We start from the raw sequence: 21,125 nt of genomic DNA, 5'->3' as shown, positions 1-21,125 counted from the left end.
GGTCCTCTGGTTTGGGGTCTCACGCTGAGTGCCTCAGCCAGGGTGGACCTGGAGTTCCAGAGCTCCAAAGTTCCAAAGGGCAGGCTCTAGACAGCGAGAGTGGCACTGCGACCCAACAGAGGACTTCAGCCAGAAATGGAACCAGCGTCTCTGAGGGGCGGGTGCCCAGAGCCTCCCTGTGTGACCGGCGGCTTGATGCCGGGTGCCCGGGCTGGAGACAATGCAGCCGGGGAGGGATCTGGAGGGGGCTGGGACTGGAGACTTCCACACACGAGTAGAACGGCAGCAGTGGGGGGAGGGGCGCAATATCTGGCCTTGCGTGGGACTGAAGTTCCCGGGCCTGCCCCCAGCGTGGTTGGTGGTGGGCTGGGGGATGGGGGTAGCGAAGTGATAGCCTTTTTGGGAACTCACGTTCAGAGAATCTCACCAGTTCACCTATGCCGTCGCCATCTTGCCCCATCTTATCTGTTGTATTTTTAATCGTTTAATAAAAGCCATTTTGGTGTAAGATGGTATCTCATTGTGGTTTTAATTTGTATTACCCTGATAATTAAAGGCTTGGTGGAATTCCAATGGGTATGTATGCCACAATTTCTTTATCCATTCATCAATCAACAGACACTTAGATTGCTTTCTGTATCTTGCTACTGTGAATAACACTGCGATAAACATGGGACTTCTCATCGGTTATAAATCCAGAAATGGGATTGAAGGATTTTGTCATAATCCTCTTTTTAGTTTAAAAAAATTGAGCAATAAGCCCAAGAGATCAGTTGTACCACATGGTAACTGGAATTAAAGGTAAATTATACTCTTGGAAAATGCAAAAATAGTTGGCTTGTAGTATTCTAACCACAAAAATAACAGCTATGTGAGGTAATGTATATGCTAATTAGCTCGACTTGGCCATTCCCAGTCTTCATTCATTATTGGGTATTTATGAGGTATTGAATCCAGGACCCCCAATGAATACCAAGATCCTCAGATGGAATGCTCAGGTAGCATTTATTTATATAAGATTACTTAAGTGTTTGCCTTTAACCTGGGCACGTCTTACCATATACTTCAAATCATCTGTAGATTACTTGTATTCCCTAACGCAGTGTAAATGCTATGCAAATACTTGTCACGCATTATCTAAAAATTGATATTATCTTTATTTTTAATTTAAATTAAAAAATATTTTTGAAATCCAAAAGTGTCTCTAAGCATTGCACAATGTCTCCCGGGATAAACATCACCTCTAATCGAGAATTTCAGCCATGTAGTGTCTGCTGACATGGAACTTATTTAGAGACATCACAGAGCTGTGTGCATACCCCAGTATCCCTCAGCATCCTACCACATCCACATTCCACATCTTCTCTTCAAGGTCTTAGGTTCTACTCAACAAAGACCCCATAGGGTAATAGAGCATAGATTGCCTAGCAGGCAGGGCTCTTGAACTTATTTCCAGGCACACATCGCAAAAACTTTTCTTTAATTTGCTGTTCTCTGGGGTCTCAACAGCCTGGTCCCTCCCAGAGTCAAATCCATTCCTCAAACAATCCCAGGTGTCATGAAGGAGACTCTTGCTGTTCTATCAAGAAGGATCTCATGGTTTGGGAAAAGGACTCAGTTCCTCATGCCTATTTATAGCACTGTAAGAGAAGTCCCATGAAATTTAACCTCCCTACAAAATCCTCACTTTAACTAACATCTGAGTTGGAATTCTGTGCCTAATAGCTACATCTAGGCTGGAATGTGGAAAAATTCCGTCTTCTGTGATGATTCCCAGGGTGAATGACTTGATTTCTGAAATATTCTGATCTACAACTACAGGCAATGCCATCTTAACTTCTCTTCCCTTTATGTCCCTTCCACATCTCATAAAGACAATATATTCTTTTTCCCCTTTCTTAGCTACTACAAAATGCAACGGTTTAAATGTTTTTTCTCCTCTGAAACTAATACTGAAACTTAATTCCCAGTGTGGCAGTGTGTAGAAGTAGGGTCTTTAAGAGCTGATTGAGTCACAAGGACTCTGCCCTTGCAAATAGATTGATGGGGTATCATGGGAATGGAACTGGTGGTTTCATAAGAAAAGTGATAGAGACTTGAATAGCATGCTCAACCCCCTCACCTTGTGATGCCCTGAATGACCTCCAGACTCAGCAGAGTCTACACCAGCAAGAAGGCCCTCACCAGATGCAGCTCCTCAACCTTGGACATCTCAGCCACCATAAATGTAAGAAATAAATTTACTGTATTTATTAATTATCCAGTTTCAGATACCCTGTTATAAGAAATAGAAAATGTACTGAGATACATTCTTGTGTTAGAAGAATCAGGGGCCTTGGTAGAAATGAGTCATGCACCGGATGTGGTGTGTCTGGCCACTGCATTGCTGTTCAGGACCCTCTTCAAACTGATGATTGCAGGGGAAGCTGAACCACTTCTTCTAGTTCAGAGAGTTTCTCTAGTTTTCTCATGACCTGGGTTGTGCAAAAACATCTCACATGCTAAAAATCTTTTGAACCAAACTCAAAGTCTCACCTGGTCCTCTACCCAGGTACTTTCAAATTTCATGTTTGGACTGACCTCCTGAATATATAGTGCAATACTGACTATAAGGATTGATGCAGCAGACAGTGAATCAGTTCAGACATCTTCTTCCTGGGGCCTCACAGTCATCAAGTACACCATACTGTGTGGTCTTGGTCAAGATACTTAACTACTACTAATTTTCTCACATCACAGAGTGGGTGCACAGAGGGTGCAGCAGTCCTAGCTGCACAGGAAACTATCAGTTTCATTGTTGTTCACCCACAAGGCTAGTTTGATGCTACCTTGCTTCCAAAATATCACTGAACCTGTTGTTCTATTGAATCCCCAAAAATCTGAGAAAGTTCTTGCACACTTTTGTCCTTCCATATTCATCCAGATGGATCTATGCATTCCTACTATATTTTCTTATCCTGAGTCTTAGGGGCAGTTTTCTGTGCCAAGTAAAAATGTAGGGTTGAGGGCACAGTGGCTCACGTCTATAATCCCAGCACTTTGGGAGGGAGAGGAGAGAGGACTGCCTGAGTCCAGGGGTTTGAGACTAGCCCAGGCAACTTGCCAAGACCTCATGTCTACAATAATTCAAAAAATTAGCTGGGTGTGGTGCTGCACACCTGTGGTTCCAGCTACTTGGAAAGTAGAGGTGGAGCCCAGGAGGTCAAGGATGTGGTGGCTATGAGTGTGCCATGCACTTCAGCTTGGGCCACAGAGTGAGACTCCTACTTAAAAAAATTTAAAAAAGAGAAAAGTAGGGTTGAGATATTATGAGGAAAAAATATTTGCCCACCAAGACATGGATCTGACCTTTTCTAAGTCTGCATGTGATCACATGTTAAGATAATAAAATTTTGAAACTATTGGGTTATATAAAATGGATTACTCAAATTACTTTTACCTGCTTCTTTTTAACTTTTTAATTTAAATGCTAACACATTTAAAATGATACATGTGATTTGCATTACATTTCTTTTATTTTAATTTTTAGATTGGAAAATATAGTTAATTTATAAAGTAAATTGGATACAGAGAGAAAGAGTGAGAGGAAATTCAGTTCCCCAAGGCAAGGGAGTGGGCAACAGCTAGGAAACATGGTGGCCATAGCTCAAAGAGCCACGTGAACACATAAGAGTTTAACAAACCAGTGGCCTACATTATGCTTCTAACATGGACTAATCTATAGATTTAATACAATTATAACAGGATTGCAAGATTTTTTTTCAGAGGAAATGGGCAAATTGATTTTAAAATTTAAATGGACACAAAATGGTTTATAAGAAGAAAATCTTAAAAAGGAAGAACAATTTAGTGACCAAATTTAAGACACTGTTAGTTTAGATAAAGTGTGACATTATTATGAGACTAAACATAGAGAGACACTGAGCAAAAAACAGAGTCTAACGTTCATGTATACAGAGTCTCTTTATATTTGACGAAAGCTAAAATGTGGTTTAATGTGGAATGGACTGTCTTCTCAATAAACAACGTGGGCCTATGGGTTACATGTAAAGAAAAAAGTAAACCTGAACTGTGTCACACTATACAAAAGCATTTTGCTTTTTATCTTCTTAAAAGATTTATGTTTTAAATTGACAAGTAAAAATTCACAGATACCAAAATCTGCAGGTGCTCAAGTCTTTTTTATAAAAGACCTAGTACCTGCATATAACCTACACAAATCTTCTCATATACTTTAAGCAATCTCTTGAATACTTATAATGCTTGATGCAATGCCCATACACTACTTAATTGATGTACACTCAATATAGTACTGGGTACATTGCAAATTCAGGTTTTGATGTAGAAAATTTGTGGATTTTTTCCTATTTTTTATCGTAGTTGGTTGGGTCCAGGAGTACAAAACCAATGAATCTTGGGGATGTATTGTACATTTATAGTATTTGAGATGATATTCTGATGTATGGCATCATGGAAATGAGAATAACATGTACAGTGACTCTACAAGTGTCTCCTCTTGGACTTACACGCTTTTCAGTTCTGCAGATAGTAAGAACCCTAACTGATTCACTTGATATATGATCTTTGGAACCTTCTATGTGCTGCATTTTTGGATAGAAATGTGCACCCCAGAGACAAATCAGGCCCCATTCTGCTTCAGGGAGCCCACAGTTCAGGGATGAATAACCAATGGAGAATATAAGGTGTGATATGTACATAGTAGTGGTAACAAACAAAGAGGCATCTTACCTAAACCCTGAGGTCATAAAATGTTTCTTTAAAGAGGAGAGGTCTACAGTGAAATCTTAAAATAATTACAGAAATGTTCCAGATGACAGGAGACTGAAAAACAGCATTCAGGGACAGCATATGTTTAAGTCTAGTATGAAGAGAGACACTCTCATTATAAATGAAATTGTGAGTTACTCAGAGCAAATGCAGCCACAAGTAGGATTAGAAAGTACAGCCAGTTAGGTTGTGGAGGTCAGCTGGGGTCAAGTGAAGTAGAGAACTGTGGGCTAAGCAATGGAATTTGTTTCCTCTCCACTAGGTGCTGAGGGCCCTAAAAATTTTTCAGCAAAAGAGAGCCATGATCAGATTCAAGTTGTGATGAGGAGGGAAGACTTTAAGCTGAAGACTTGTGTCTTTAGATTCTAGCTGTTGTTACACGTGCTGTCACGCTGGGTTTAAGAAAGGGAAATGTCTTCCAAAGAAGATATCTTCAGGGTCCTTTTGTGTGTGCATATGAGATAGGAAACAACTCTTTATTAGGGCTTAGCATTTTGCGAGTTCTATGTATACACTGGTATCTGCCAAGTGTTTCTTGGGTCTCTTGGAAGTGGGGTGATTTTTTTCTGTGTGAAAATCCGATGATCCAATTGTGCATATGTCACCTCCTGTGGGTCTCCTCCATCAGAATTCTAGAATGAGAGAAATATTGAGTGAGGGTGAGTGCACACATTGTTGGGGGCTAAGAGGGAATAAAATTATATTAAAGATGCTGGGCTGAGGAGGACCTACCTCCCTATTGACTGTTTTGTCCATCTCGTGGTCTCGATCAATTGTAGCAGCATTTGTGGGAGACAGAAGTCATCAAAACACTTGTGAGGGCACTTCTGGGTCCTCACTTTACATGCAGATATATCCAGAGAGATACAGAGGGTGCCTGAGATTACTCAGCTGCTGAATGGCAGAGTCAGCTATTCTACCTCCCTAAGTTGAAGAACCCATTCCATGTGTAGCTAACAATTTCCATACTTTGGTTCTGTCTCCTACATTTTTCCCTTTGTAGAATCTTCTAATATCAGTGGCTGCATTGGGCATGAGAACAGAGTGAAGAATTGGGCAATGGCCCATGAACTGAAGGCATGGGCAGGGGTCCTGGTATTCTCTTCAGAAAACCCCACCTTTGTGGATCCTACCTTGAACCAAGTATCATTCTGCCAACAAGAATACACAGTTGAACACTTTTGTCCTGTACTCTATACTGCCCAGATGCCTGTGGCCTCTTCTTATCAGACTTACTTTTTTTTGGCAGAGTGCCAGTGGTGAAAGAGCAAGAAAAGGAAGATGGTGAAGAGGATGATGACCACTGAGATCCCAATCAGAACATGCAGGAGTCTGGGCTTATCTGGAGGAAGACATGAATCCAGTAAGAGGCAAATCATAGCATCACCCTTCATGAATTATCTCTCATTTGTTGAATTCCAGGTAACTACATACGATATGTCTTTAGATCAGACCACAAATGATAGAGGACGAAACTTTCTCCCTCTTTCAAACTTGTAGTTCTCAGAATAACTGTTGAACCTGCTGGGAGTACAACCGTTGTTATTTGGATGTTTGATCCCTCCAAACTTCATGTTGAAAATTGATCGTCATTGTTGAAAATGGAGACTAAAGGCTGATGTTTGGGTTTTGGGAGTGGATCTCTTGTGAACAGATCCCTCATGAATAGATTAGTGCTGTCTATGAGGAGGTGTGTGCAAGTTTTCCTTCTATTTGTTCCCTACAGAGCCTGTTGTTAAAAAGAGCTTGGTACCTTCCCTCCATTTGTTTCCTCTCTTGCCATGTGATCTCTGCACATGCTGGCTCCACTTCCCTTCTGTCATGAGTGGAAGCAGCCTTATACCCTAGTCAGAAGCAGACGTTGTCATCATGCTTCTTTTACAGACTGCAATACTGTGAGTCAAATAATCCTCTTTTCTCCATAGATCACCAGCCTCAGGTGTTCCTTTGCAGCAATGCAAATTAACTGAAAAACAACGTCTAGAGATAAGGAGAAACTTTTCAGAACTTTTCAGAACAGGCTCTCTTCCTGTTTCTCTAGAATAGGACTTCCTACATTGCTTTATCTCAGTGTGCCATGTGTCTCTAGGGTATAATACTCAAGGTTCCTTTTTCAATTCCCTCAGCTGCATTGCACATAGGGTGACTCCATCTTCTCTACGCTGCTTTTTGAGACTTCAGGGACTGGCTTGCCCAAACATATGCTTCCTTGCTGCTTGTTTTTAAGTATAAACCAGCTTTATGTAACTTATTTGTGACAGTCCTATCTCTCTGGAACTTATGTAAGTCATAGAAATTGACAGAGCCCAAGGTGCATTGTGTGAGTTGTTATGAATCTTCCCCTGGGATTGATACCAGTGCACAGTGAATCGTCTTATCAATCTCTACATCCATAATGCTCTCGAATCAAACAAACTGAATTCTCCAATAAAAAGGAAAAAAGTGGAATCAAGATCAAAAGAAGTGAGGTGGAACTGTCTTATGAAGGAGGACGCCCCTCCAAGCCCCCAAATTATCTTCTGGAGGGCCGGCCTTTGTAATACTGGTTTCTCCCATTAGGTAAGTGTTTTAGGAATCCATTAGCATCAGTGAGCCAGCTAGCATTGTTGAGAAAGGCTGGTTTTTTTTGGCATTTTTCAATGTATTTGCCCATTTCATGATGGGTGATTTAACAACCTGCACACTCCGTGTGGAACCTTCAGAAGATTTTTACCAAAACCAGCATGACCCCAATGCCCCACCCTCCCTAATCTCCTGTTTTTGCTCTGAGTGACTTTTTTTCCTTCCCCATGTTAAAAAAGTCCTCAAAGGGAAACATTTTGCCAATGTGGAAGAGTTGAAACAACAACTGGCAGAAGCTCTAAAAACCTTCAAAACTGATGAGTTCAGAAACTGTTCTGAGCAGTAGAAAAAGTGTCTCAATACGTGTACTGCATCAAACGGAGAGTACTTTGAAGGTGACTGAAGTTTCAACATGTAAGAATAAATACACAATTTTCTATAAATAAATTTTTTTTTGTCCCCCTCCACCCTCGTATGTCATACAGCCAGAAAATGGTGACCAGACTTGTGAACCCAGGGCAGTAGAATGTAATGTGCTATTTTTGTAGTCTCATGAGGCATATGTCAGGTTAATGACCTGCCTGAGAGGCAGAGGGCAACCCCCGCCACAATCTATTACTAGACATACTGTTTCCTAATCCCTGCCCAAACACAACCCATTATTTTGTGTTAGGAGAATGTCACCCTGAATGTAGTGCTGTCTCTAGTCTCTAAGTCCAAGATAGGACCTCACCCAAGAGGAAATTGATGATCACTTCCCAGGATCATACCCATATCTTCACATGGGGTTGGAAGTGTGAGTGAGGTGGATGTTTTGGTGAGGGGATGGGAGGGGTCAAGTCTTTCTCCAGGAATATAACATGTTCTCGATTGCAGGATCTGTGCTGGTGGGTGGGGAGCGTTTGCAATTTGAATATGATCTCATATTCACATAAAGTCATGAATGAAGGAGGTTTGTGTCTGATTTTTTTTTGTGTATGTATAAGGGGAAGAATGGATTTAGGGCCAAAGAGGTAGTTCTAGAGAAATAGAATAATGATGATTTCAGTCCAGATGACTTTGTCATTCCTATTTATTATATTATTACACTGAGTGACTTTATTTGAACCCCTGTTATTTTTTGATCCTCTGCAAAGTATGGATTGGTATAGTACCGTAGTAATAATCAATCTCAGAAGGAAATTAGTGAAACCAAGATTAAACAACTACACAACCAGACACAGTGGGATCTGATTCAGACTTTTGACCTATAGTACTATGAATAATTTTAGTAGCTGTGTTGTTTTGATCCAATAAGCTCGTGGAATTTTGTTATAGCAAGAATTGGAAATGATTATGCATTACAGAGCACAAGGAAGAGTGCCTGAATGAATGAGATAGTGGAAATGTTACATGTGTGGGTTATCTCAGTTCTCTCATATTGCAAGGCTCTTGCTCTTCTGAGTGCACCAGGCTTGCATTTGACAGACGAGAGCTCATTCTTTGTCAAGTTGATGTTCTCTAGGAACCTGTTGACACCCACCAGGTGTTTCTTCCCTTCACACTCTTGAGCACCCGTGATACCCTTTTCAATTTAGGAATGAAGACAGAATAAGCACCACATTGTTTCTGGAAAGGGTATCAAGTTTCCTGGCATCCTTCCTGCTTGAAGGAGGTTTCAGAAGCAAAAAAATTAGACATTAAGGCTCTCTACAGATCAGTGTCCTAGGCTAGCCCCAAGTCCCATCTGCAGTTGTAGATTCTGGGATCAGAGAAGAAAGATGACAAGCCCAAGATCACAGAGCTGGGAGGTGACCGGGTCAGCATTAGAATCCATGGTTTTTACATCTCCAGAGATAAGAGAGATCTTTTACTCACCATTTTCAGCATTCAGTTCTGTGGGGGAAAGGCAAATACTTGAAGAGTTTTCTGGAATACAGGATATGAGAGAGGCAAGGAAATGAATTTGCCTGCCTTATTTGAGGTTGGTCCATTAGATGACACTCTGCCATTTAATTCTGGGTCCTGGAGTCCTGCCATCCCCTTTCCCATAATCTCCTTGGGTGATGATTCCCATCCTGAGATTCAAGGTGTAAAGATGGAATAGGAGTTGGAGGCATCACATCACCTGATTTCAAAATTTCATACAAAGCTATGGTACGCAAAGAAGCATGGAGATGGCCTACATACATACAGTGTAATCCAGTGGAATTGAATAGAGAATCCAGATATAAGTCCACACATGTACAACTAACTAATCTTTGACATAGGCACCCAGAACTTAAAATGGGAATAGAATAGTCTGGTGTGGGGAAAATTTGTTGCATAACTATATACAGAAGAATAAAACCACACTCCTATCTCTTTTTACACACAAGAATAAAACCAAAATGGATCAAGGACTTTAATCTAAGACCCCAAACCGTGAAACTACTAGAAGAAAACATTTTGGAAGCGTTCCAGGACATTGGTCTGGACAAAGATTTCTTTTTTAGGACCTAAAAGCACAGGTAATCAAAGGAAATCCAGGCAATTCTTATTATATAAAGCTAAAAACCTTCTGTACAGCAAAGGAAATTTTCAGTAAAGAGAATATAGAGCCCACAGACTAAAGAAAACACTTACAAACTATGTACCTGACATGTGATTACTATCTAGAATATGTAAGGAACTCAAGCAACTCAATAGAAAAAAACAACAAATAATCAGATTTAAAAATGGATAAAAGATATTTCTCAAACAGTCATACAAATGGCAAATGGTCATATGAAAAATTGCACAACATCACTAATTATTGCACAAATGCAAATTCAAACCACAATGAGATCCACTCCAGTTAAAATGTCTCATACAAAAAGACAGGGAATACCTGATGCTGGCAAGGTTGAGAAAATGGGGACCCTTGTATATGGTTGGTGGGAATGTAAGTCAGTACAGTCAATATGAAGACTGATGAGGAGGTTCTTAAAAAAACTAAAACTAGAACTCCTATATACTCCAGCAATCTCATTACTAGATAGCATCCAAAAGAAATGACATCAACATATCAGAGAGATACCTGTACTCCAACGATTATTGCACCACTATTCACAAAGATGTGGAAGTGACCTAAGTGTTCATCCATGGATGAGTGGCTAAAGAATATGCTACCTGTATATACAAGGGAATATTTTTCAGACATAAAATTTCATCACTTGCAGCAACTTGGATGGAACTGGAGGCCAATTATGCTTGCGTTTTTTTTTTTTTTGAGTTGAAGTCTCACTCTGTCACCCAGACTGGAGTGCAGTGGCACACTCCCAGTCACCGCAGCCTTGACCTGCTGGGCTCCGGCGATCCTTCCACCTCAGCCTTCCTAGTAGCTGGAACTACAGGCATGTGCTACCACGCCCGGCTAATTTTTTGATTTATTGTAGAGATGAAGTCTCGCCAAGTTGCCTGGGTGTGTCTTGAACCCCTGGGCTCAGGCAATCCACTCGCCTCGGCTTCTCAAAGTGCTGGGATTACAGATTGAGCCACCGAGCCTGACTGAGGCCATTATGTTAATTGAAATTCTCAGGACAGAAAGATAAATATTTTAGTTCTCATGAAGCAAGAGGTTCTCTTTTGAGCAAGAGCTCAAAAACAGTGGATCTCATGAAGACTGAGAGTAGGCAGGGAATTAGCAGAGGCTAGGAAGAGGAGGGAAGGGGAGATGAAGGGGAAAGTAGTATAAATACATTTGTTACTACTGAACTGTATGTGTAAAATGTTAAGTTGGTAAATTCTATATTTTTTTTCAAAAAAATTTGTATAAAAGAAAAAAGAAGAGAGAATTGTTCTTGGTGATGAAATTTCTCTGAAGATGAGAGATCAGGAGGGGCTTCTGGGAAATAAATAGGGGTGAGGGACTGATGCAACCTCTGATCTTCCCACACTGAGCCAGTATCCCATCCTCCTGGGTCAGTCCTGACACTTTTCTGTATTTGCCCGAACACATGGAACTGCAGAATGGCTCTCCATGCAAGATCTGAAGGAGGGTTTTGGAGGCGCCCTGTCTACCACCTTACACCCTGATACATCCTTTCATACTCAGTCTTTATTTTACTCTCCCTGTATTACGATATGATCTTTCCTCCATCTCAGAAGAATTCTTCAGATATGGCTTTAGGATTCAATCTTTGAGACAAGACATGGAACAGGTATGAGGTTTTCTTACCTGTGACAGAAAGGTGCAGTGGGTTACTCGCATTTGACCATTCATGAGGAAAGCCACTGAAAGAGCCATAGCATCTATACGTCCCTCCATGGGTTATAGGGCCCAGAGGGAAGTTGGCCTGGAAAGTTCCACTGTGGCTTCTCACTTCAGGGAGCCTGCGTTCACGGCCTTCTCTCTCCATGGACAGATGATACGTGTCAAAGGAGCTATTGGAAATGCAGGACAAGGTCACTTTGTCTCCTGACTTCACCATGAGGCCGGACTGGGCTGAGAGAGAAGGTTTCTTGTGTAGTCCTGGAAGAAAAAGAGGCAATTTAGTTAGAGAGGATCTTCCTCATCACACTGTCTTATGTACTAGAATTGAGAACTCACTCTCTGCATTTATTATCTAATGTTCTCTGTATCTCTCTCTCTCTCACCTATAACCATCTATCATCTGTCTATCCCTCTCTTTATGTCCTCCTCTGTTTTCTCTCTAGTTTTCTTGTGGAATCTCTGCCATTCACCCCCACATTGCCATCTTTTGCTATTTTTGTGCACCTCACTCAGGAGTTCGATCTTAGTCTGTTTTCACATCCTTTGGCTCATTCTGTGTGTGTGTGTGTGTGATGTGTGTGTGTGTGTGTGTGTGTGTGTGTGTGTGTGTGTGTGTGTAAGTCCCTGCTTTTTGTTGTCTCTGTTTTCTCTTTGATTGGGCATTTTTGTTGGCTCTTGTTCTCCTATAATATCTGAGGATATCTTGGTATATGACACTCTGAATACAGTATGGGAACTAGAGAATACAAAATACGCAGGGGCTGGTATTCTCTTTCACCTAGAAATGTGATATCCAGGAGGAATCTCGGCTCAACCACATGAAAGGAAAAAGTGTCAGAGTAGCCATGGCATCTGTGGGTGTCAGATAGCCCCAGGCCGGAGGGATCAACTCAGGTCAGATGTGTGGGTGTCTTTGAGGTCTGCTTGCAGAGAAGGAAGTATGGAGGTAAATCATAAACCAAACTTCTAAACTGTCTCAGGAACTATGAACAATGTCAAGATGGAAGGGCATTCTTTCTCTGCTACATTTGTTTCTGTCTGTGTGTCTCCTTTACTCCATCTCATTTCTGACTTCTTGTATTGCCCTGTATTCGTCCTTCATGTTGTGACAGGTTGTCTGTACTTCTGTCTTGTCCCTCTCTGCCTCTCTTGCTGTGGTCCTCACCAAGTCTGTCTCTCTTTATAAGAACCTCAGGCTAATCCTCCTCACAAACACTTGGGATTTCCAAGTCCTTAAACATCCAGTATGTATCCCACAGAGTTTGAGGAGGATATGTGGACACTCTCACCTGTGATCATGATGTAAAGGGGGTCACTGGGTGCTGACCATTTATAGGAGAAGTGTGTGACTGAGCCATAGCATCTGTAGGTCCCTGCATGTTCAGGTGTCATAGGACCCAGAGAGAAATTGGCCTGGGAGCCCTTGCCAAGAAACTCCCCAACAAGTTGCAACTGGTTCTCAGTTACCACCTCTTTGTGGAGACTGAAGGTATGAAACATGATCTTTGAGAAGCATTGCAGGATGACATTTCCTCCTGGTTTCACCACGGAGCCTGGTTGGGCCTGGAGGGAAGGTTTTCTGTAGAAACCTAGAGCAGAGGTTTTTAGGTTAGAAAAATCACCTTTCCTCATCCTATCCTATGGGACCTGGAATGAGACGGTCCATACCCCTGTGTCTGCCTGTCTTCTTCTCTGTGTTTCCATGTCTGCTTCTGTGTTTATGACTCTCCCTCAATGTAAGTCCCTCTGTTTCTCCCCCTCCCTTTTCTCTGTGTCACTGTATCAAGATACTGTGATTCACTGGACTCAATTCCCACTGGGATCCTCTTCATCACTTTGACTGTTTATCCTTTTCTCACAAATCTCTTTTCTGCTTTCTATGGTGGGGTGAAAAAGGGACCAACACAGGCTGACTCTCCGGGCACTTATTGGCCTGGTTCATGTGCTTTTGGGCAAACTGGAATCCCTGGCAGGAGGTAACATATAGCAGCAAAGTAGGTACCATGATACTCCTCAATGTCCACACAACCTGTTTCTGGTTGGAACTCAGGAGCATCTCCTGCTATGCTGGTGCCTTCTCTGTGGTCCCAGTTTTCACAGGGTGGCCCTGAGTCTGGCTCCTGAAACACTGACCCCTCCCTCCAGACTTGTGGTGGCATCACCATCCTGCTATTACCGATCTCTGGGTAGCTCGCTTTTTTCCTTATTTGGATTCCTAATTTGTCCTTGACATGGTATCTGTATTGGTGTCCAGTTGCTGTTGTAACAAATTGTCATGAACATGGTGGCAGGAGACAACACACTCTTACAGTTATGGAGGTCAGAAATCTGAATTAATCTCACTGGTGTAAATAAAAGTGTCTGCAGGGCTGGACTCCTTCTGGAGACTCTAGGGAGAGAATCTGTTCTCTTGACTTTTCCAGCCTTTAGATTTCCCCTGCAATACTTGTCTTATGGCTCTGCCTCCAACTTCAAAGCCTACAGTGACTGGTGGAGTCTCTTTCCTGCTGCATTTCTCTGACTCTCAATCTCCTGCTTTCTTCCTCCCTATGTTGACCCTTATGATTACACTGAGCCCACTTGGGAACTCCAGAATATTTGCTCTTTCTCAAGGTCTACAGATGAATAGCTTTTATTTTATCTTTAACCTTAATTGCCCATGTAATCTGACATAACATGTTCACAGAATCTGGATATTTTGATGGACATAATTTGGGGAAAATTGTTCTTCCCCTGATGGTCCCCAGTTACCTGTATTAAATTCCCTTGGTCTAGAATACTTAGGTTACTATTCTTCCAATTGAATTCTGACTGCCACAAGAAACTCAGGGATTCAGGAGGTTGGAACAATGAAAAACCATCATGGACAGGAGCCCTCTAACCTGTGACAAAGATCACTAGGAAGTTGCTGGGTGCAGACCACCCATAAGGGGAGTCAGGGTAAGAAACACAGCATCTGTAGGTTCCTGCATGTGCTATGGTCACAGGGCCCATGAAGAAGCTGCTCTGGAATGTTTTGCCCTGGATCTCAAGGATGGGAGCCCCAGCTTTCTTTTCCAGCCTGAAACTCTCAAATGCAGAATGAAAGTGACACAGAAGAGTTACGTTTCCTCCCTGAGGAACCACATGACTGGGCCAGGCAGACAGGGATGGCTTATCCTGAGCACCTGGAGAAGAAGGAGACACAGACTTAGAGAGGAAGATGTTGCCACCCCTCCCTCCCTGTACCGAGGCTCCACCTTTCTGTGTTTCTAAGGGTCCTTTCTACTGGGGTCCCAGGGATACAGGAGAGACCGATCACATTGCATTCCTTTCTACAAAAAATCTGTTGGCTGAGAACTTTGAGCAAGTGCTGAATAAGGAACTCTTACTAGATTTTAATAATGCACCATTTGTTAAATAAAACAACAAAAGATAGACTCAGAATAGAGGGCAAAATCTATGTGAATAAAATAACATCATCAAATGCATGAAATACAAAGAACTAATGAGACTGTGCCAGAATATACTAGAAATTCAGGGATCATGGCATATGGTTCTCCCAACTTTTCTGGTAGAAAAATAGTAGCCACACCACAGCTTCCACCATCATGGAAATGCTAAAGAGCATGAATTGCCATCCTGTCCTAGAGGGTTCTGCTGTTCCCAGCGCTGTTTCCTTCCTTATCTCCACAAGTGATACTGCTTCCTTCCCAGACACCCCAGCTCTGAGTACCACAGTCTTCCTCATGTCTGCTTTGAGCTAGACCTAGAGAAGAGAAGTGAGGCTGGGGAGGGTCTCCAGGACAGAACAGGGGGCCAGATTTCCCAGGGACCCTTCTTTCAGTTCAAAGATATTCACGCCCAGGACTTCCCATAGCCAACACATTAGCCCATCTTCTGTGCTGTCAGCTGTTCTATTTCAGAAAAATCCACTCAAGTTTTGGGGAAGGACTCACCCACTTGTGTCCCACTCCTCTGAACCAAAAAGAACCCTGAAAAGAAAGATCCCAGTGGATAATCCATCTCTACACAAAGCTGACCTCCCCCTCCTCCTAGCCAGTTCCTTGCTGGGCAGAAGATAGATTCAACCCTGAATTTCTCATCTCCACCCCAGGCCAGCATCTCCACCCTAGAATTCTCTCCCTCCATTCCCTTCAGAACTCACCAAAACACACCAGGCTGATGAACGAGAGCGACATGGTGCTGCTTCTGCTGAAAGGAGGCAGCGACCCAGCAAACCTAACCAACGCAAGGATGTTGTAAGGGGGCCCCGCTAATACAGTTTACTTGTTGACCACAATACAAGTAGGTGACGCAGAAAGACTCTTTATACCTTCATGAGACCAAGGTGGGTGTCCAGCTAATGGAGGGATATGGATTTCTGGAAGTTGTTGCTATTAAAGCTGTTGCTTCACCTCGTTTACTGTGGCTGAGCCAAAAACATAACTCAGACCCAATGAGCCAAAAACATAACTCAGACTCACACAAAATGATTGAATTCTGTACTCAGATTAATGACTTTTCATGTTTTTTTGTTGTTTATTCCTGAAAGCCAAACTTTTCTTCATGATTAGTGTGCAAAATATTTGATAGTTATTATTAACATTTGAAAGCAATTATAAAAATTAAATCATCATATGTTTTTGTGTAGCATTCCTAGTATTGAGTCAAAATCAGTTAAAATCATTTGAATTCCAAGCAAAAGGATTATGAAGCAATTTAGAATCAAATAATTCTACTTTATGAGCAAGAAAATCTGTAAACTCTGCAACTAATAGTATTATCAGGAATTTCTCTTTTGACCCGAAAGTTCAAATGATAGCACCACTCCGCCACTCTCTCTGTATCTCTCTCTCATTTTAAATTAATATAAGTATCCAGAAAAACAAGGCTATTGGACATCAACTTTCAGCAACCAAATATAAATGTCAGCAAGATCACTCCAGACTATTTTAAGAAAGGAAACAATTTGATAACATTCTCCAACTTGAGTACCAGAACATTGTAATAACCAAGTCACCAAATTCAGTCATGTATTCTGTCATCAGTTTTCCTTACTTGAATCTTAATTTTCAGAAATTCATAAAAACTTTTCATAGTGTATTTTACATTTTTAAAGCTTATATATATATAAGCTTTATATATATATTGGAAATTATATATATAATTTCTTATATATATAAGCTTTATATATATAAGAAATTATATATATATACATACATACATATATATATATATTTAAAAATGGCATCTTGCTATGTTGGCAATTCTGGCCCAGAACAACTAGGCTCAAACTACCTTCCTGCCTCAGTGAGTGCTTTAAGTTCCGGGACTACAAGTGCAAGCCAACACACAGGTAATAATCTATTTTAATAATAAATTTTATATGTGTGTCTGTTTATACACACACACAGCTAAGAACTCACATATATATCTGCTTCAAAGTAAAAAGCTTAACTTTGTTTCTTACTTTATTTTTCTCACATTTGCATTTCTATCACACATACATATTGGATTTTATAGCTCTTTCATTCTTATGGATTGCAGTGTAAGAGTTTTTGTAGAACTATATGCACTAATCTATTCTTATAGTGGACATTAGTGTTGTTTTTGGGTTTTCTATTTTATGACTCAGACCTTTATAATTCTTTTTTTTCTTTTTTTTCCTAGTTGGAGTCTCACTCTGTCGCCCAGACTGGAGTGCAGTGGCACGCTCCTGGCCACCACAGCCTCAACTGCTGGGCTCCTGTGATCCTTCTGCCTCAGCCTTCCAAGTAGCTGGAACTACAGGCATGCGCTACCACCACCGGCTAATTTTTTAATTTATTGCAGCGATGAGGTCTCACCAAGTTGCCCAGGCGGGTCTTGAACCAGCGGGCTCAGGCAATCCACTCACCTCCGCCTCCTAAAGTGAGGGATTACAGGCTGAGCCACTGAGCCCAGCCAGATCTTTATAATTCTTATTGTATATAATCTCTTTCATGTAATATGCAGGATAGTCCATATATATAAATGGACATGTAATTAATCATTTTGTTCAACTTAGAGAGTGTCAAAATATTCCTACCTTGGTCAAATGTGGCCAGTACAAGGTTTATCAATTTTATAGTTTCTTGTAAGAAACAAACTTTTGGTTTCACTGATTTTTCAATACTGTTTGTCATGTATGTATGTATTTTTGCATTTTTTCCTTATCATTGTATATCCTTTTTTGAATTTAATTTTGAATGAATTTGCTTACGTTTTTGCCAAGTTACTGGAATGAAATAATTCTAATAGCAGTGAGACAAAAGTCTCAAATTACTTGTAAAGGTAAATCTATCAGAATAACAGCAGAATTCTCAGCATAAACTCCACAAGTCAGAAGGTATTGGGGCCTTATCTTCAATCTCTTCAAACAGAATAACTGCCAGGCAAGTATACTGTATCCTGCAAAACCAAGTTTCATAAATGAGGAAGAAATAGCATCTTTTTCAGAAAAGCAAATGATGAGGTAATTCATGAACACTAGACAGGCTCTAGAAGGAATACTCAAAGTTCTAAATACTGAAACAAAAGGTGAAAATACACCAGTAGAAAAGTATTTACTTTAAGTATTTCTTAAAGTGAAAGTTAGATTTTTATTTTAGATCTTCTTTTTTCCAAATGTAGACCGTTGAATTTATTGTCCCTTTAAAAACTGTCTTGTCTGCATCACAAATCACTTGATGAGGTGTATTTTCATTTTTAACTGATATAAAATAGTGTCTAATTGATTTGGAAATGTTTTTCTTTAATTTATTGATTATTTCAATGCACTTTTATTTTTCTACACATAATTATAATTTTCCCAGGTATTGGAAATTAAATGTAATAAGAATGTACATATTTCTAACTTAATTCAACTGTTATCATAAATTATATAATCTACAATTATAAATGTTTCATGAACACTACAAAGATTGTGACTTAGAAACTTTTGAGAGAATGTTTTCTACTTGTTAATTAGAAATGATTTCTACATGTTAATTAGCTACTAAAATGTGTTTTAAGTCATATATCTTCAGTAATTATCTGTATACTTGTTCTAGAAGTAATATGATTGCTGCTATGTGTAGGTATAAATTTTGATGTGATAATCTTTTCAGTTCTTCCTTATATTAATGTTTTCAGAGGTTGCATTTAGAGTGATTATCTTTTATTTATATATTCATCTTGATGCCACTTGAGGTACTTTTTATTTCTCCAAGATTTTCCATTTTTAGTATTTACACAGTGAAATCTTTGTTCTTTTAGTTTGAACATTTTTACTAAGGTCTGTCTCTTAGACATTAAAAACTAACTGTGTTATGTGTACAGGTGACTCTCAGTATATTTACAACTGTGCATCACCACAAACTAATGTCATTTGTGGGTACATTTTGCTTATTTGTGGATTCATGTTTGAAGTACAACTCATTCAGACAGCATACAGTTGGGTGTTGATAAAATATTTCATAATTTCAAGAATATATACTACTGCAACTCCTAATTTATTAAAATTCATGTGTCTAACACATATAAATAATATTTTGATTCATTAAATTAATATTTATTATAGAACAAAGCTTTTAGAAACAAATTCTGAGAAATATAAACTATCATATTTATTGCAGATGCCTCTTTTTCTTGTAGGATTCTACTATGAAATATCTGCCTTTAACACTTTAAAAACTGGATCCATCAACTTCTCACTTCCATAGTTTCTGAAGCAAAGTGTATTGTCATCCTTATCTTTTGTCCCTTCTAGTTTATGTGAGTTCACCTTCATAAATACCATGAGTTAAGACCTCAGGACAACTTTTATGGGAAAATAACTCAAGCAATAATCCCCATCCTTGGATATCTTCAGTCATGAAGTCCATGTAAATAACCTAAGGAATTATCTAAGCTGCCCAACTACCTTCCCCCAAACCTTATGATCATTACAGACTAGTATAGTTAATAATTATTCCTGCCCTGCTAATCTTCAGTGATGAAGAAGCCAATAGTTTTTCCCTGTATAAGTTTCTCAACTGGAATAATTTTCTCACCCGGCATTACCTAAAACTGCAGGCACTGGATGTGCACATTTCACAAGTATGTCATTTAAAGATTTTTTAGAGACCACTTACTGTATACACTCTTTTTCTCTGAGCCTGTGAATTCTGCTGATAAAAGCACAGCAAAATTTATTGTATATTCACGTGCATATCCATAATAGTTTTATCTAAATCATCCATCCATATAATCTATGTCTACATATATAAGAACATGCATCCAAATTGTACTATGTATCATCCCCAAGCTATTCACTGCATCCATTTTTTTTGAGTTGGAATCTCTATCACCCAGATTGGGGTGCAGTGGCACATTCATAACTACCACAGCCTCTACCTGCTGGCTCAGAGGATCATTCTGCCTCAACCTCCCAAGTAGCTTGAAATACAGTCATGTGCCACCAAGCCTGGCTAATTTTCTGATTTATTGTAGAGTCAAGGTCTCACCAAGTTGCCCAGACTGGTCTCTAACCCCTGAACTCTAGCAATTCTCTTGCCTCTGATTCTCAAAGTGCTGTGATTACAGGCACCAGCCACCATACCCATCCTGCATCCATTTTTAAGAGGCCATTGCAATGTCTTATCATTCCCAGCAGAACCCAACCACTGTGCTGTACATCACAGATCATCTTTGGGATATCATCTGGCCATATTATCATTGTCTCATTGATTTTTATGGATACCTAAGTCCCTGATCTAAGAATCAACCATGGGACATTCCATTTAAACAAGTCAGATATTCTGAGTTTGCAGAGACTGGTGCTTTGAGCTCAGTCAAACCCATACTCAGTGCACGGAACAATCTCAATAAGGATTTGCTACCAACTCCTGGTTGGAACGCATTCCATATAATGAGGTTGCTACCAGGTGACTTGCTGGATTGCTAAAATATGGCATCATGTCCGGATCTCACTGATGTTGGCAGGTCAGATGTTTAACCACAGTGGTGGCAAAATGATCCTTGGTGAAAGAGTCACTATCAGGAAGTTGTATCCACCTATGTCTCCACTTCTTGCCCTGTAGCTATTTCATACATGAGTCTATTCTGCATGCCCTTGAGTCACTGAAACAGAGCTCCATGAAATTGACAGCATTAATCCTGTAAAAAACACATGTCGTTTGACATCTCTAAACGTAGACTCATCTTCTTTGCTAGCAGGAAGTCAAAGGGGGAAGTAAGGGTTTCTCTTGCTCTCATCTATCCTGTCTTGGGCAGTATCTATGTGCCTGGTCACTGAAGGTGGGATTCTCTCAGAGTTTTTTTCCCTACTCCCTATGGAAGCAAATGTTTATCTCATAGGTGTGATTGGTTTTGGACAGATATTTTCTGTTCCTCCCCTAAAATGTGCAAATCTCTAAAGATATTTCTCCAGCATTATGATCCCATCATTGATTTCTTCTTGCCTTCCTAGGAGTAGAGTAACATTTTCGTCTACCCTCCTTTATCCAGTCACAAAGGGTCAATACCTGGAACCTGAGATTGGCAGGTTTTGGTTACCCTTTTCATGAGAATTATGACTTTT

At 40.3% G+C, this 21,125-nt stretch overlaps 1 pseudogene; it reads right to left on the bottom strand.

Annotated features, from left to right (window-relative positions):
- Positions 1-5,274: 5,274 nt before the first annotated feature.
- Positions 5,275-15,744, bottom strand: LOC103261839 (annotated as a pseudogene).
- Between the last annotated feature and the right edge of the window lie 5,381 nt (positions 15,745-21,125).

The sequence above is a fragment of the Carlito syrichta genome, unplaced genomic scaffold, assembly GCF_000164805.1.
Source record: "Carlito syrichta isolate Samal-C Ts95f unplaced genomic scaffold, Tarsius_syrichta-2.0.1 Scaffold304033, whole genome shotgun sequence".
NCBI lineage: Eukaryota > Metazoa > Chordata > Mammalia > Primates > Tarsiidae > Carlito > Carlito syrichta.
The sequence above is the reverse complement of the archived record's forward strand: the minus strand, read 5'-3'. Positions and strand labels throughout refer to the sequence as shown.